Source organism: Lates calcarifer, linkage group LG12 (genome assembly GCF_001640805.2).
Source record: "Lates calcarifer isolate ASB-BC8 linkage group LG12, TLL_Latcal_v3, whole genome shotgun sequence".
Lineage (NCBI taxonomy): Eukaryota > Metazoa > Chordata > Actinopteri > Centropomidae > Lates > Lates calcarifer.
In genome coordinates, this window is record NC_066844.1 from 12,495,846 (window position 1) to 12,513,917 (window position 18,072).

At 40.4% G+C, this 18,072-nt stretch overlaps 1 protein-coding gene across 7 annotated transcripts in view; it reads left to right on the forward strand.

Annotated features, from left to right (window-relative positions):
• The first annotated feature begins 5,171 nt into the window (after nucleotides 1–5,171).
• The window catches only part of LOC108886581 (band 4.1-like protein 1), a 75,069-nt gene continuing 62,168 nt past the window's right edge, over nucleotides 5,172–18,072 (forward strand). For 2 of the 7 annotated variants that reach the window (XM_051074768.1, XM_051074767.1), the window contains exon 1: nucleotides 5,173–5,398. The gene's annotated coding sequence lies outside the window, so the exon portion shown is untranslated. Of the gene's footprint in view, nucleotides 5,399–18,072 lie in introns of all 7 variants that reach the window. The other 5 variants (XM_018681536.2, XM_051074769.1, XM_018681534.2 and 2 more) reach the window with 4 other exon arrangements.

Consider the following 18,072-nt stretch of genomic DNA (forward strand, 5'->3'; position numbering starts at 1 on the left):
GAATGTGTGTGTGTTGGCAGAAAACTAAAGACTAAATTCACTGCATGCTTATTTTCAATAATATAATTCAAAATGTTGTCTCTGAGGGACATCAAGTAGTACCACTGGAAAAGACTAAAGTGTGAGCAGCTGGATAGAAGAATGCTTGAACACTGATCCAATACAAAAGAATGTACTATCTGTCATTTGTAAAACAACCATATAACTGCAGCTACCCCCACAGACTGCATCAAGGTATGGTGGGATGAGAAAGTGGGCTTGAAAATATAAAAAAAAAATTGCGTTTTGTCTGCATCATTCTTCATCAATATGCATCATGCATAGGCTACTACAGTTTGGACTACTTCACTGGCTCCATCTGACCAGCAGAGTATTTTTTTTCCCCACAAGTTGATGAGAAGGATATTTCCATGATCCAGGCACCCACAGCTTTATGTTTTTGGATTTGGGTTTTTAATATTCTTCTCAAATACTGCCTGAGGACTTAAAGGTTACCTCTAACCTAGTTATAGTTGTGGGATTCTCTGCATTGCTTGCTCAATGACTAATTTTCCTGAAAAGGAAAAAGACTAGTATCACTATCTCATAAATACTGGCTGAAGGATGTAATGGCAGACTTTGGACTTTAACAGCTGAGAATAGTATACTATTCTAGGCTGAACCAGAAAGTTTTATAAGACCCAGCAACCTTTTCTGTGCCAACAAAGTACTTGATTCCATATATAAAACAGGTATGTTTTTATGAAAATTATCCACTTAGCCAGTCATACTCTTTTAGCTTGCCAACCCCAAGTTCAGACTGTATTTTAGACACTCTTACATCAGACTGAAGACTCTACACTGCCCTTCAGTATGAAAGTGAGCATCTGTCCCTTTGTGTTTATCATGTGGTGGACTACCTACCTGTGTTTTCCTGCCTTCCATCCAGAGCGTGCTGGGATAGAAAACTGTGCAGGTGGGAAGAAGAAGAAGTGAATGAAATAATTATGATGTTCTGTTCTATTTAAAAACATGACTGGAAGCAACATATCCCAGGAAACATGCAGCATCATTGCCTCACATGGAGTATTCATGCTGTCTTTGATTAGCAACCCGCAGCTAGTAGCACATGCCAGTAGAATTCTAAAGAATGCCCATCTGAAGGATCTCTTATAGATTATCTATCAGCTCTAATTTTGGGGAACACTGGGCAAAACTGCCCTGGAACTGAGCTGACAACAATTACAGGTAATAACAACACAGTATATGATGTGTAACAAGGATTTGTGTGGTTTCAACTCTTTCTGCTGTCCACAGTGAGTCCACCGTCCTGCCAAGTGAGTGTTTGCCTGGAGCCAAAGACATCCTGCTTCCATAAAGTCATAAAGAGACAACTAGTTTATTCTACAGCATCCTTTAAATGGGTGCTATGTGTGTGTATCTTTCTTCCTATTGCTCACCATTTTTGTGGGTTTCTGAGGTGTTACACTGTGGCCTAAACACAAGACTTTTCCACAATGATAACAATAAAGGTGTGGCAGAAAATATTTTGTGAGACAATCAGTGTTAAAGTTGAAAGTTTCAAGCCTGTTTCACCTCTGACCTCTCGGTGTGGTTGGTTGTGGTCAGAGATGTGCTGTGCTGCACCTTAAACCAGACCCAACAGTGAGAAGTTAAAACAGGTGACAGGGTGAGAGGAAGAACTGGAGCTCACAAAAAAGGACTACTACTACCACTAAGAGTAGAATGTGAAAATTTCCACCTTGGTGCCACCCTGTGGTACAATACAAGAAGATAATTACAGTAGGCGGCTTTGACCTGACCAAGGTACGATGCTATCACTTTTTCACCAACATGAAATGAGTTCCGTTCCAGTTCACACACCTAATTTTGAACTGTTTGGAGCCTTTTGAAAATATGGAACCAAAAAAATAGCATCCTCTTGGCATAAAAAATGACCAGAGCAAAACAGGAATATATCCACTTGAACACACATGGCTTTTGAATTCCTGCTTGTATGTCCTTGACGTAGAAGTGCTATCAATAACACAGATGTCAAACTCTGAGTCAAACACAAGTGGTCCTCAACATTCATGAAGCAGAAACCTCCTAATGTTTTCAAAAGTGCAACAACATCTTTATGACTTATGGACTAAAATTTCATGATGACATGATCTTATTGATGAAGCCCTTGGGAAAAAGAACATACAAATGCACAGGTGGGTTTCAAATTAAAGGAAGAACCTGAATAAATGCAACGATACAAATGCTTCAAAACAATGCACCAGCTATTAAAACCACTGTCCCTTCCACCTCCTGTGGAGTGAGTACAGTTTGAATACTACCTGGCCCTGGTTTGCTGTGTGTTAATCAGTGTTTGGAACATTACTTGAAAAATGTTATCAGCTACTCATTACACATTAGTCATTCATAAACAACTCCAACATCTCCACACCCACACATCATATTATACATTTAACACATATGGAAACAGAAAACATAATGCTAAACTTTGGTTTGGACTATTTACTGACCTTCAACAGCTAGCTTAGCCTCTGGCCCTAAACCTATCCTCCAGCTGCAGGGTTCACACATGCTCCAACACTGAGCAAAACCACCTGATTGCTGAATGTAACCAGTGGCTGAAGTTCCTAATAACATAGGAGTTACTAGAAGTCACGTTTCTCCTGTCTTGGCTAACCACCTGCTCACACCTTCAGACCTTGTGCTAACCTGACCTAACATGTTCCGCACCAGTACCTCCCATGAATGCTGTCTGACACAGACAGCACAGTAAACCCAGAGCTTTTAAGGCCCCCTGGTGTTAATCCAGCCACTGCAACATGAGCTACAAATAAAATGAGATTGTCCTACAATATAGCCTCGTGCCATCACTCTCTTTTAAGTGAAGTGAGCTTCTGGTGACCTTGTATGATTTATATAGAGGTTTAGGGTAATATCGCTATATAACTGTAATATTCATACTGTACTGCCAAACACATTCTAGCATTATAACCCTGCCTTTGTAAGGGACTGACAGTGATTAATCAAATCAGCAACAGAAACCTCTCATTAGTAATTAATTATATCAAACTCAGCTGGCCTTTCAAAGTAATACCATGTTAATTTAGCAGGCACAATAGGGAACTGATACCTCCCATTATTTTTGTTTACAACTGTAGGTTTACAACACCCAAACTAGTAACAAAGCATTATGGGGAGTAAGTATATTGTAATATCTGAATTTTAAATTCTAATCCCTTATACTACTCATGACTAGAAAAAGTAATCACATTACAGTAACTTCATGAGTTATGAAGTAGCCTAATAGATGCAATAACTTCTTAGCCACTGTAAACAAGTTGTAAACACAACACTGAAATATTATCTTGCTCTTTAAAATATTGTTTTGCTCTGAAATCCAAAGCATTTAGATTTATTTGAGCTGTTTTCTTGGAAAACAACTCCCTGCTGCTACTGGAGACAAACCCAAAAAATGTTGGCAATAATACTAAAACAATCAGCTAAAAGAGGACTATGGAGAGCCACAGAGTCTGGTTTTCTCTGTGGATTTTGTCACAACAAGCGACCCCTCTCACTGTCAAGTAGTCATGTGGACCATTGCTCAAATAAAAACACTGATTATAGCTGCTTTAAACGCATGAATAAGCAAATAAGCAAAGCACAAATCTGAAATAATGACTTAAAATGTCTTAAAATTAGATTTTGACTTGAGAGCCAAGACAGTGTTGGATAACAGGACCATTTAAAGAGGAACTGCACTGATTTTACACATGAATGTCTGTTTGAAGGTCTTGGGGAGATCTGTGAACTGCATGTAAAAAATAATTGTATAAAGCCTTTTGTGGCTCCAGAGGGAGCAAAAAATTTGATAAATGTCCTGAGGTAATGTCGTTTGAGTAAGTGTCAGCTGGTTCTTAAGACAGTGAGTCTGAAAATGAATAAAATGTGGAGGTGTGGAGTCAGAAAGAAGTAAGCTTACCTCTCACCTCTGTAGCCCGCTCCTCACCCCTACTTGAAGATAGTGGCTCAAGGCTGCATTAGCTGCAAGTCTCCTACCAGACTGCTGAAGGTTCAGTTGAATTTGTTGGTGATTACAATATTTTTTGTATTGTGAGACAATGTTATAAGAGTGCAATACTACATCAGTGGGGTAGATCTACTCATTCAAGGACATTATCATGTCACCTGAAATTGTGCTTTATCTGTATATATTACCAAATACATGTTCAGTCAAATTAAAACAAAGCTGTGAGATCACAGTAAACCCAGAGCTTTTAAGGCCCCCTGGTGTTAATCCAGCCACTGCAACATGAGCTACAAATAAAATGAGATTGTCCTACAATATAGCCTCGTGCCATCACTCTCTTTTAAGTGAAGTGAGCTTCTGGTGACCTTGTATGATTTATATAGAGGTTTAGGGTATAACTGTAATATTTATACTGTACTGCCAAACACATTCTAGCATTATAACCCTGCCTTTGTAAAGGACTGACAGTGATTAATCAAATCAGCAACAGAAACCTCTCATCAGTAATTAATTATATCAAACTCAGCTGGCCTTTCAAAATAATACCTTGTTGATTTAGCAGGCACAATAGGGAACTGATACCTCCACATTATTGCTTTTCACGGGCGAGCTCCTATTATTTTTGTTTACAACTGTGGGTGGCTCGGGACGCACTGCCCTTTGTGCTAATAAATCCCATCATCTCTGCATGCTAAGGTGAGGGAGTCATAAGACTGTGTGTTGTTAGCAATGGACTAAGTGATGAAATCAAAGGGATTGTGCCATCCTGACGACACTGGGAGAAATAACAGCAGCTCCTCTGATGTAGTTGCCCGGTCTTTTAAATATTTCATTAAAAGCTGGAGAGGGAAAACCGTGAAACGTCTGCACTTGCTCACTAACAAGTGATAGGAGGGTTGTATGTCTCATGTTGTCTTATGTCATGACAAAATCACTGGCACGTAGATGAATGTAGCTGCTGTGGAAACAGTAAAAGATTATGTGATCTTATTGGCATTCTCCCGCGTGCCTATTTAGATTTCAGCACTTGTTAACACTGGGGGGCATTTTTTTGCAGGACTGAAACAAGCGTCCTTTGGCTTTACGCATTCCCCCTTCAACACACACGGACTGTAAGCGTGCGTGCGTATGTGTGTGTCTTCCTCCCTCCTGCCTCCCTGCATCTGACAGTGTCCCTCCCTCTTTCTCTCCTCCTCCTCCTCCTTCTCTCATTAGGCTTTTCACCGGCAAAACACCGACACACTCCCTTTTCTCTTAAACCGGGGAATTAACAAGGAGCGGCGGCGGCGGCGGCAGGAGCAGGACTGACCCCCCCCCCCCCCCGCGTACCATTCATGGTCCTCCCCTAGATGTCCGTCTGAGAGGAGGGTATGTTGAAATATTTATATTTTTCGCCTCTTGGGCTTACTGCCCATGTCGGAATGAGCACAGTCTTGGTTGTGTTGAAAGATTTGTTGAGTATCGGGCTTTAACATTTCCGAGATCCTTCCCGTGTTATTTGTCTTACACGTAATTCGTCAGTGACTATTACGGCGCTTTGTTACGTTCTCTCTTTTAGCTGCTGCAATGAGAGGGCATGTATTCAAGCCGCAGCTGTTAAATAGACCATCCTTTTTTTATAACGCGCATGGACTACTTGCTCGCCGTCCTCTACGGGGGGAAGAATAATATTGAGGGACAGGAGCTGGAGCAAGTTGTAGCGTCGTTTTGTGCCCACTGGCCCAGTGTTGACATCAGACCTGCAAACCAGGCAGTGACCCCCCGCCCCAAATATATGACGTTCTCACCTAAAGCACGGGCCTTGACTTTCATTTTGGATTTCCCCACGTCCTTCAAAGTTGCAGCCTGGCTTCACAAATCAGCTGTTGTCTGTTTGTTTCACTCTGTGTCCTCAGCCTGTCAGGGCGAACTGGATCCGTTGCTGGCTTGTTTAGTCACTGTGTTCTCCAGCGCACCCATCATTAATTATGCAACAGCCACTCTCACAGATGCACATAAACACACTGTGAGGACTTACTCATTGTTGCCATTGTTACATTCACTCGTCAACACCTCTGGTTTTGCCTTCACAAAGTGGTTGAATTTTGTTTTTAAAACAAACTCAAGGTGATTTGTTGTTCATTGGATATTTTGTCCTCTTTTAACTCGCAGTAAATCAGTCTGTCAGTGAAGTGTAAATGGTGTAAAACACAGAGTTCAGCCGAACACTGTGGAGACATTTGGCTGCAGGGGTGAAGCGGCACCTGTCTCGTCTGTTTTTGCCTGCGTGCTCAGACACATCCATGTATGGAAATTGCCTTACCTTTGGCCCCCCCGCCTTTCACTGGTTTTGTGGAACTACATACAGTACTGAAGAGGAATGTTTTAGCAATGCACTGGTTGGCTTTCAGGATGCTATGTTATTATGCACCTTGAACTACCTTAGTTCTACCTTAAATGTCTCTATGTCCTTGAGTATACAATTGCAAAACAATTTCCCGGAAAGTCCTATGAAGTGTTATCCTTAAAAAGTCTTTGACTGACTCTTAAGACAGCCTGTTATATTACATATCTTATTGTATTGGTTTGTCAAGGCCTATCATTGGCCCAGCTCCTCTGCAGTGTTCTGGCCTGCTCCCTGTTGCGGTACAGGTGGGCCTGTGATGCTTCGTCATACTCTTCCTCTTGACTGCATGCACTGTCAACCTCAGCTGGCAGACCTGCTGTCACACAGCATCCATGCCGTTAACAACAGACACACTTCTGTGCCTGCTGTGTCAGCCTCGCCCCGTCAGCATGCCAGCTCGCCTCCCTCAGAGTATCACCTGATGCTTCCTCTCTCTCCTAAATGCCAGGGAGGCCATTACTTCATCTGAGCACCAGCATCAGTCTCCACTGTTTGCTGGTCAGTGTTTCGACATGACTCTGTGATCGTATAGAGTTCAGACACACTGAAACTCTGTAAGGTTCAGATGCCTGAGGGTGCTGCTGGGATTTCACAGCCCAGCATGCTGCCTACCACCATTTGCAATTCAAATGAGCATGTATGAGGCATCCAGGCTGAGCAGCCCTCTTCTCCTCTGTGTCTCATTGGAGGCAATCATTCCTTGCACTTACAAGTTAACTCAGCCATTTCTTATTGACTCCTGTGTTGGAAAAAGAGAGCAATTAGTGGTTTCTCTGTCTGAAACAGTACCACGGAAAAAGAATATTTTCAGGTGGTCATATTAGTAATAGTTTATTTTCTATATACAGTAGCTCATGGCACAAGCATGAAATGCTGCATAATTGTGTGGGGTCACCCTGATGGTGCCAAGGTATGCAACAGATACTGTGTGTGTCTGTGTGGGCCTAAACTTGGCTGTCATTGCTGTTGTCACAGCTGAATGCTCTTAGATCTGCCATGTTTTTGTAGCTTGAATCCAGTGACCAATCACAGACATACATAAAAAAACTCATGCATGTATCTCTGCTTCTATTCTTATGAGGGCCTTCACTGATACAATACATTACCTATCTCCTAATCGCCATACCCTAGTTTTTACCTTAATCCAATTCTAAACCTGAAGTTATGATTTATACCAGCCCACATTTTGATACTATTAGTAGGCAACAGTTTTTCAGCAAAAACAATTTGTTGTGTTTGCATTCTGTAGTTGATTTTTATATACTTTACACTGGTAAAGGAAAAGCCTCTCCTGTGCAGCATTCAAATTCCATCCCCACACTCAAGAGATCCACAATGAAGAACGCATGCATGCCTTAGATGCGATACGGAAGACAAAAGCTGGTGTCTCTGTGTATTCACATAGACAACATTTGATCACAAGTCCAGATTTATCATAATGGATGACATGCTGACTGTCCTCTTTACTTACCTATTTACACAGTAAACCTTCTCAGTCCATACTTCTTTACCCCAGTGGTAAACCTGCTTTATTAAAACACACTTACTGTTACCACCAGCAACCACAGGTCTTGCTAGATGGACCAAGACTCAGATCTTGAGGGCTACCCTAAATTTGGGAGTTACCAAAAGAAAGAAAGAAAGAAAAGATTTTCAAACATCAGGCATCACCAGGATCATGTCCTAAGACTTCAGAAAGCAATTTAAGAGCCACAGAAGACACTATACAGCCTTTTTCACAGCTGCATAATACTCTCCATGACAAGTAAACTGACCATTTGTGAAATGGGTAATCTAAAATGCAATTGTTTCTCTTGATCATGTGCAGAAGCATGTCCAGATGTTTTGGTCGGGACAAAATGGTGAAGAAGAAGAGATTTGACCCATTACCTTGGTTAGTTAAATGCAAAGGTCTGTGTTAAAATGAAAATTTTCAATTTTCCCTACACAAATCAGAGACTGTTTACACACCATGTACCTAATACCTGATACCTGATAACTGAAGAGCAGCAATGTGCTATTGATTGTTGTCTGATACAGCTGTAATTGCAGTACTTCAGTGGTACAGCGTAGTGTAGCTTTGTGTTTGTTTACCCAATATGCATAGAGACCCAATCGTATTCAGTTTGACATGCTCTTTTATCAGCTTTGTCTTGAATAACCAAAGGATAACACAACATTACAGCAGCTCAGTCCCACAACAGTTCTCACAGTGGCTTGTGTGCTTTTGTTTTATGGGAATTGAATTAAGCCTCATCAGGATGCTGCAGCCACTGTAGTCCTGTCAAAATCTTGTTACAGTGTAGACTTTGACAACATATTGCTTCACTGCTTGATGTTTAATACTGTGTCCAGGAGTTGCCAGAAGCTATGTCCACAGTTATTTGGTCCTTATTTCTCCTACTACTTAGGATCTCTCCAAACCAGTTGCAATCCTGTTGCTGTCTGTCTGATCAGGGCTTTATTTTTAGCTTTGGTTTTTACTCACACAGCTTTGGGTGATTTATTGCCTTCCTCGGATTGCATCATTCTGTCTGCACTCTGGTGTGAGAAGAGAGAAAGAGAAGCCATGCCATGAGACAGTTTTATTTCACCATTCTATTTCCCACCTTCAATCATATAGCTCTACACAGTTGATGGGAAGCATCACTTTGTCCTTGTGAAGGGGAGGCACAGAGCTTTACCCTGAGCAGCAGCTCAGCTTGCCTCAGCCCAATGATTACAGTGAGTCAGCAGGTTCTCCTTTTTGTCCTTTCTTCCCCCTTTCCTTTGCATACCTATACTCATCTCCCTCATGCCGTTTCGACTGCAGCTGTCCTTGAACAAATCCCTTGCCTCTCAAAGATGAGACTCATCATGTTGTTGTCTAACTTTGATCTGGTGCAACGATACCCATAATGCTTCTCATTTTTTGACTCCCCACAGTAAAGCGGAATTCATATTTCAGGCAAAGTTGGTTCACAAGGGGGAAGAAACAGTTGCCACTTCATTCCAGGCTGTTTATTTTGTCCTCATTGTGGCCTGCCATGGAAGTATTTTTCTCCAGCTATTCTGACTCTTCCAAAACTGAGCCAGCAGCTATTGTTTTCTTTTGGCCACTTCACACTTAGCAGTCATTAATTAGAGTCTCTGCATTCAACAGTTGTGGTGGAAGGCTAATTCCATTGTTGATCTGTGTCCATTTCCCTGATGATTAGAGTGTGCGATTGGCAGTCTTGCACATTGTAGAAAACTGGTGAATTGAGGAAGAATATGCACTAAGATCTTAGTGTACATTATTTATGAATACATAAAACACAATCAAAAAAGAGGATTATGAGATTAGACTTGCAAAAAGTAAAGATTCACAACAATTCCACGATTACTGCTGCAGTGTAAATTCTTGTTGATTTGCATAAAATTTGCATTCAAAAAATTACTTTTACAACATGATTAATTTACATGTTGCAGGTAAAGTGAAAGTGAATTTGGCTTTTCTGGACAATGGTCCCATGGTAGCTGTTGTGGGATTAAAATTGTTGCTGCTGGTGTGTAGTTAACGAGATATGCAGCTCCACTGGGGAGAAGGCGGGTATACTCTTGACCTTAACATGATATTTCATTGGTAATGAAATGGTAAGACTGAAAGATGATTGTGCACCAAATGGCCAGTGAAGCAGGTGGGTGTAGCCTGCCTGTGGGCTGTGGCCAGTTGTCCACTAGTTGGATAGCACTCAGTGTTTCTCAGCGCTGAGAAATGTTTTTGTCGAGGGTCGTGTTGGCTGTGTTTGCTGCAGTGGTCTGTGAGGGAGCACATACTACTTCCAGTCCCTTTGGACCTGCCGCATTGCTTATAAACTGGTCAGACAGGTTGGAACTCAGATCCAGACACAGCCGCAGCCATTGCTCCACACATCTGTAGACTCACAGTAGGTGTGTATGTTTACACTTCTCAGTTATAATCTGTGGAAGCATGTGTTAACTTCTTTTTCCAAGTTCAAGAATGAACTTTCGCTCACAACTTTAAACAGGGTTCAAAATGTGAATATCTACAATTCCAGGATAACTGAGCAGACTCCATTCTGCTCATGAAAGCACATGATACAACTGAAAGCTGTGAAATATTTTTGTCAAGTCATAGTGAGTTTTAGCATAATTGAGCCCATTTACTATAGGTTTACATTCCAGTATTCCATATTTTAAATTACTGAATGTATAAGATCCCATTTTCTATTTACATAGAGTGTAAAGTAATCCACTGACAGAGACTTAAAAGTTATTTTAGATAGCTAATCCATCAGAGTGAATATGTTGACTTTTATTGTTAGTTTTAAGTATGGTTGCATCATAGTCATAGTATGTAGTAGGACAAATGGATAACTTAAGTGCGAGTCACGCAGTCCAGAAGAACAACTTTGGTCAGTAAAATGTTCCAAGGGGGTGTATGAAAAAGTTGAGTCAGAAAATCTGGGACACTGGAAAATAAGACCCACCGACATGGGCCAACCCACAGTGGCACATGTCAAAACACTGGTGGTGTATGGTTATAGATAAAACTGGTGTGGGTGTTTTGATGGGTGCCATATGCCGCTGTAATCGACTAACCCTTTAGAGAAATCTTGACAATTCTATGGTGCATTCAGGTGCTGTTTGGAACTTCCAACATTAGAAACTTGAATGTTTGCTTACCCATTATCTGTTTTATAACCCCCATATTTGCTGTCTGTCTTGCACTTATTTTCTGGCAACCTTGCTTACTAGCTCAGTTGTAGTTCAGTTAATTTAGGATTTGACTCTCAGTCCACACTAGCAGCTGGATTTTCTTGCAACCATAACAGAACAGAAAAAAAGATCACTGGGATGGAAAATCAGCAACTTTCAAAGAAAAACAGGTTTCAACACTATTGGAAAGAAAATTTCACAGTATAAAAACACTAACAATTCCACTGAAAGAATCAAACTTTTTTGTTTTTAATTGATGAAAAATTACACAAGCTCTGGTTTGATGCTTTTGCCTCATAGAAATTATGAATCTATCAGTATAGTTTTAGTAAATGTAATCCTCTATTTCAGATGCAGTTTGTCCATCTTATTTGAATCAGCTACATACTCAGTTGTTCCTCTTATGAACTTGTTCCTCAGTGTGCCAATGAGTGTCCTCTCACCTTATTAATAAGGCTGTTGGTTTATAATCAAAGCAGGTGATCTCAAATGTAGCGGGTCTCTGTGAAATCATACACTGGTTACTGTGTTTAGCCTTGTTGGGAACGTGTGTCAGAAGTAAACCCAGAATAAAGTCTACTACAAATTCCAGCCCTGCTGTTGAGCAAAGCAGCAATGGTTTGTAGTAGAGATGCAATGTTGTTGTATTTTGGCGTGGTCCACTTCTGTGCGCTTGCATGGTTTTTGATCACTCATGCGTTTGCGTTGTTATCGCGCCCCACACAACACTCACACTTCTCTCCTCCACCTGCACTCTAAGAGTTGTAAGGCCACTCCTCAGTAACGGAAACCACTCATTATTTTGGCATCAGTGGCTCCCTGTGATAGTAGGCTTTTTTTTTTTTTAAACCACAGGCTTTTCTGTAATTGTTCCATGGTTTTTAGAGCTTTTTTCACTGGCGGCATAAAATATTTTCACTCAGCATGTACTGATCATTCATGGATTCTCCGTCATGCATAGATTTTTGTTTTCTCTTTTGTTTTTATGCTGGCAGCGATAATGTGAGGCTCCTTTATAATTCATGCCATGATTGATATCCCTCTGGTAGCAGTTTTCATGCTGCAGTCTCACCAGACACTTTTACTCCAACAGCACATAACGTTGCCAAATGCTCCAGTCCACAGATTTAGATGCTTGGTGTTGGCTTTCAGCTGCCATTTAGCAAGCCACTCTCTGTTGTCCACATAGTATAATGCTTGGCAAGTGACTGATCTTGCTTAGAAAAGTTTAAAAGAGAAGTCTAAAATGTTGTTGAGTGGTATTGCCATTCCTTTTCAGCCTCAGTCTCTCTGTGCCTGTCCCTGTCTATACTTAAACAAATACTGAGCTCCTTGTTCAGCATCACAAATCCTCTGACACTGACACCAATAACACAGAGAGCTCCTGTAGCTTCCTTTCAGCCCCAGCACTGATCCTAATAAGGAGATGAATGGCTCTATACAAACAGCAGAGTTGAGCTGGAGACTGGATGTATGCCCACTGCCTCTCTCTTTCACTGTGTGCTGTGGGTAAAATGCCTGTTTCAGTCCCTTCTGATCTGCTTTTGGTTCTCTGTTGAACTGGTCAGTGGTCAATTCAGTTTTGATCAGAGGGGACAACTCCCATAGCTCCTGGACTGGACAAAATAATAGTTAGCTTTTAGTGAGGGCCTGAAAAACAGCTTTGTGTGTTTATGAATGGAGTGAAAATGCTAAAAAAAAAAAAAGTCCTTATTGTGACCTTATTGCAATGTCATTACTGTAGGTGAATAACTCAGGTAGAGTGAGTATCTGCAAGAGGGAGGTGTTGGCCAATGACTGTCAGTAACTATAATATAACCCTCATTTTCACTCCCAAAGTCTCAGCGCCAGGATGTTCTGGAAAAAAGAGAGGTGAAGAGGAGAATAAAAGTCACTGAAAAACCACCGTGCCTGGGGCACTTTGGACAACACCTAGGTACTAGCTGTTAAAACTGAATTTATTCTCATTTAATAATTAGAGCACTTACAATAATCACTCAAAATCAGCAGAGGAAGGAGAGCTCTCTCTCTCTTGCTGACTGTCCCTTGATTTCCCCATTGTTTCCCTTCTGTCTGTGGATTGCTATAATTGAGGCCAATGGAATTAGGGACGAAGGCTCTATTTACAACCATGATCGATTTTGTCCATGTTGCTGAAGTTCAAATCGCAATACTATTAGCTTATGTGACAAAATGTGCACAAAAATCCACACTGCATGACCTGTGGGATTTCTTTAAAAGATGAGAGAATACATCCAAAATAGGCAAACAAATGATTTACAAGTAACTGCAATACACAAAATTTACTCACAGATTTTGATAGGGACAAAGGAGGCAACAGATCTAATCAAATATCAGTAGGTACCAAATCTGCAAGAGACTTCTTTACTTCACTGTCTTTAAAGCTCCACGGGGTACTGTACTTTTTCTACACCAAATGCTGGTCCACATATAGTTTGAATTAAATGTGGACAATTAATTGAATAGGGCTTCATGTGTTTGCCACAGGACCATGTGGATATGGTATGTGGGGCTCTGTGCAACAATGCTGGATTGGAGTTTAAAAACTTTTCTCAAGGAGAATGACTGTCATGCTGCGAGGAAGTACTATTATTTCAAAAATGGAAAAAAGCGCCATTTGAGTCTCAAAAAGTCAGTTAAAAAGTGCCACCCTCTCAGCTCTTTGTTGTAAGAGAGAAACAAAATACAAATCACAGCACTGGATGCTCCCATAATCCCCTAAGTAGTGTAAAGATGAACTGTGCAGGAAAAGATATCATGATAAGCTTTTTAAAGAGGTTTACACGTGTATTTGTGTTTGCTCACAAATATACAGCAGAAAAGAAGAGACCTTTGTTGGAAATAATTTATGTAAAGGAACATGAAATTCACAATTCAAGTTATTGCCTCTGCTCTTATTTATTTCTCTCAGCAAAGAGTGGGAGGCTCTCACCATGCATTTGCACATGTTGTGTAACAGATACTGTAAGAAAATGTGGGAGTGAAATGGTCCGCTGTCACAACGTTGCAGGGATTATATATATTTTTGTTGTTCCCTGGTAGCAGGCAGCAGTGCTTTTTTAAACCAGAATATCTGCACACTCTGTCCTTTAATTGTACACAAAGAAAATAAATCATGTGTGAAAATAAATAAATAAATAAAATAAGGATAGAATAACTCTCTTCCACAGGGCAGTGTTTACACAGATTGACTCCTTAGGGCTAGACTGGAAGAAAACAGCAACAAACATAAGTGTTTCATTTAATTTGGTAGTTCCCTATTAACTGCTTCCTTCACATTTTACAAAGGCAGTCCAGCCTAATGTTTGTTTATAGAGACTTGGACTTTGTTTAAGGATGGACAAGTCAAATCATATTCATAATTTATATTTACTACATTCATGTTTTTTAAAATTTCATGTTAAGTGGACCATTTCTTACTTATTGTAGAAATCTTTCTTAGTTTCAAGTGTTCATATTTAGCTTCTCTGTTTCTTGAAGCATCAAGAAAAATACATGCACTATTAGTGATGCTGGGTAAAACACAGAGATTAATTTCATCAGTAAATCACACTTTTCAAGGATCAGTGATTGTGTAACCCTAATTCATATTCACATCCAATTGTCAGACTGGACTGTAGACTGGAAATAGACACACTACTCCAAAAAATGAGCAGCAAGCTGACAACCACCACAGTCATCTCATATTGTGTGCTTGCCTTCAAATCCTCCCATGTCCTGTTCTGGTATTGCTGGCTGCCTGTAGCTGCTCATTTTAGATTCACAACCTTGGCAGTGGTCTTCAGGGTTAATGGAACTGCACCTGTGTAACTCTAGTCCATCGTCCTGTCCTATCAGCTACGAGCTCCCTTCCCTCCAGGAAACTAGCAATTTCTCCACTTGTTACTGACAGGCCTCTACACATTATTCCCCCCTTTCACAGACTTACCCACTGTAGTCGGTGTAATAGAACTGCTCCATTCTGTCACAAATTTACAACATCTCATTCAATAGTTCTACTATAGGCCAGATTCACTAACAAAAAAGGACATGCAAATTTGCGCAGCACATTTCATTTAATTTGCAACACTGCAACCTATGTGTATTTAGCTCCTAATTTACTAAGGCAGCAGCTCAATGCACAGTCAGCTCCTGGGACAGCGCTTCAAGCTCAACCTCTGTGTGAGGGAGAGAACTGCAGGCATAGTTTGGTGATGGGATTTGTCTAAGATTACCAAGCTCAGAAAAGAGATGATAATGTAAGACAGAGATAAGGCAGAGATACTAATGAACTAACAAGATTCAAGAGAGATGCAGAGGCTGAGAGCAGAGCAGGTGGAGGGAGGAGGTGGCGTTGATGCGGCTTATGTCTCACTAGAATACTGAGATAAATGCAAACTGTGCTGTAAATGTCATATGAAAAGAGCAGTTGCAAGCCTACAGTTCATTGAACGCCACGTTCAAGTTAAAATTTTAATGGATACAGAACTATTTGCAGCGCCTCCTCCCCTGTTTGTCTTGTGTTATGAAACATATAATTTTTGCTCATTTATTATGTTTGTTTTGGATGCAGATTTGTTTTAGTTTGCACTGCTTTCAGACTGAGATTTTTGCAACTGCTCAGTATTGTGTGACTTAGTACATCTGTTTTTTTGCATGATCCTTCTTCAAATGCTCATGCAGTGGGAAAAGATGTGTGACTCAGGGAAATGGCTTAGCTTAATGTAGCTGCTGAATGCTCCACTGTTGTTTTGTGCCAGGCAGGTAACATACAGTGCGTTTATCAGTAGACCTGAGGGGAACAGCAGAGTCTGGTGATCATTCTCTGTTCTCTGGTTCTTTTTAACAAGCGACCCCTTTCACAGTACAGATAGGAAATTTGATCCATTATCAATATAAACATATTGATTGTAGGGGATTTAAATAAACATGAGCAATGTGAACTCGCCTTAGTTGATTCTAATGCATAGAAGGGGGTGCTATTAGATTGGATTTACTGGTAAACAAAAGAAACAGCAGCCTTATTCAAGGACATTAGATTTGTTTGTCAGTTGTCTGGTAATTTCTTGGTGTGGCTATGGTGGAGCAGTTGTAATTCTTGGTGAGGCTATAGCCCCATCCAGCTCCACCCTAGTGCTGCCTATGCATGCAGATTGAGCCTCAGACACCAGGCAATCTTAGCTTTTAAGCTGTTATATCTGTTTGATTAGTGACATGTAGAAACACATGCATAGAAAGTGCCAGATAGGCGGGGCATAGTACTGAATTTGTCCTCTTGAATCATGTCCCACTCTCATATCTTTGATAATTGTTGTCTTGAAGAAAAACTCAATTTGCCACATCTACATTAGCTAAATGCCTGACATCTGAATATAAAGGCGAAGGAATAAGAAAACACTTTTGTGAATGGGAAACAAATCCTCATACCTTCTCATTTAGTAGCATGGTGCATTATCCACACAACATTCAAGTTATTCTTCTGTTCAATGCTAATCTGTGTTTGTTTCCACAGTAACAGTGACTTTTTTGCTGTTTGTGGTCATTAGAAAACAATTTGCAGTTGAGTGCCTCCGAAGGAGTCAACAAGCTTTTCTGTAGCCTTTGGCTAATGGTTTTAACTGCCACATAGTCCTGGTTTTAGCCAAGATGGCAACATCCTGTTAATTGGATGTTCAGTTGGTAAACAAACAAAAAATTAAATGGTCTGATTGGGATGGATAGTCCGTATGACATTTCATTGGGATCAGTGCGGCCTGACTGTGGCTACAGGATCATGGACTGTGTCCAGTTGGAACAAGGAAGATGAATGAGCTCAGAGGGCATCCACTTCTCTGTGTTGGCTCATGTACATAATTTACTCCTTTACTCATTGGTCACCATGCCCACATTCATAATTCAAGCTTATTATACTTTACGTTTTTCACATTTTATAGTTTGGGGTGATTATCCATTTTTCAACAACTCAAGTCCAGTGTGAGTTTGTTTTCTTTCTGTGAATATTTTATGTCTGGAGATAGAAAGTACATTGGATGCAGCACATTAAATGTTGTCATTCATATGATTGGTGGAAGCTGGAAATTACAGTATTCTGGTCATGCTGATTTGTTCTGTTTTTGCCTTTGAGTGTTGTTCAGTGCAGAATTAAGGACAAGCTATTTATCTAATTCTTATATCTGTGAATTTCTTGCTTCAAAAGTTCTGCAGAAAGTCACACAGTGTGTGTGTGTGTGTGTGTGTGTGTGTGTGTGTGTGTGTGTGAGAGAGAGAGAGAGAGAGAGAGAGAGAGAGAGAGAGAGAGAGAGAACTGTCAAAGATTATTCTTCCCTGAAATTGTTTTTCTTTTAATTTTTGGAGAAGTAAAACTACCTCCCTTCCAGATTGATAACCACTGCAAATTATAAAATACATAATTGATTTTGAATTCATTTCTAAAACCTAAGTGCAAGTAATGGAGCATATAAGCTTTTCAATTCTGTAAATAAATCAAGTGTATAGCAGAGTTTTCATGCAACAGCAATACAGTGACTGTCACATGCAGAATAATGTTTGTACAAACCAAAGGATTTTCCTGCTTTTAATGTCTCATAAATCTACTCTCATAGAAGCACACACATTTCTTATTAATTTTGAGTCTTGCAGGATGTAAAAACCTCCAAAGTCAAGTGATGTTTCATTAGTTCAACATCTTATACCTATAATCCTGTGTCTGGCAATACATAATCTCTGCCAGGTTTTGGAGAAAATTGATTGAAACTGAACGTGACAGACCCTGACAGACTGAGAGTCTCCCTAACACACTGTACAATATGTACATTGTCATAAGACATTGGCCCATTAGAGTTTAAAACATGAGGGGAGACTGACAGTGAGACGATAGTGTTGGAACATAAAGTCCGACACTATTGATTCAAATATACTTGAATAGCAAGTAATATGGCTGGGTAAAACAGATGAT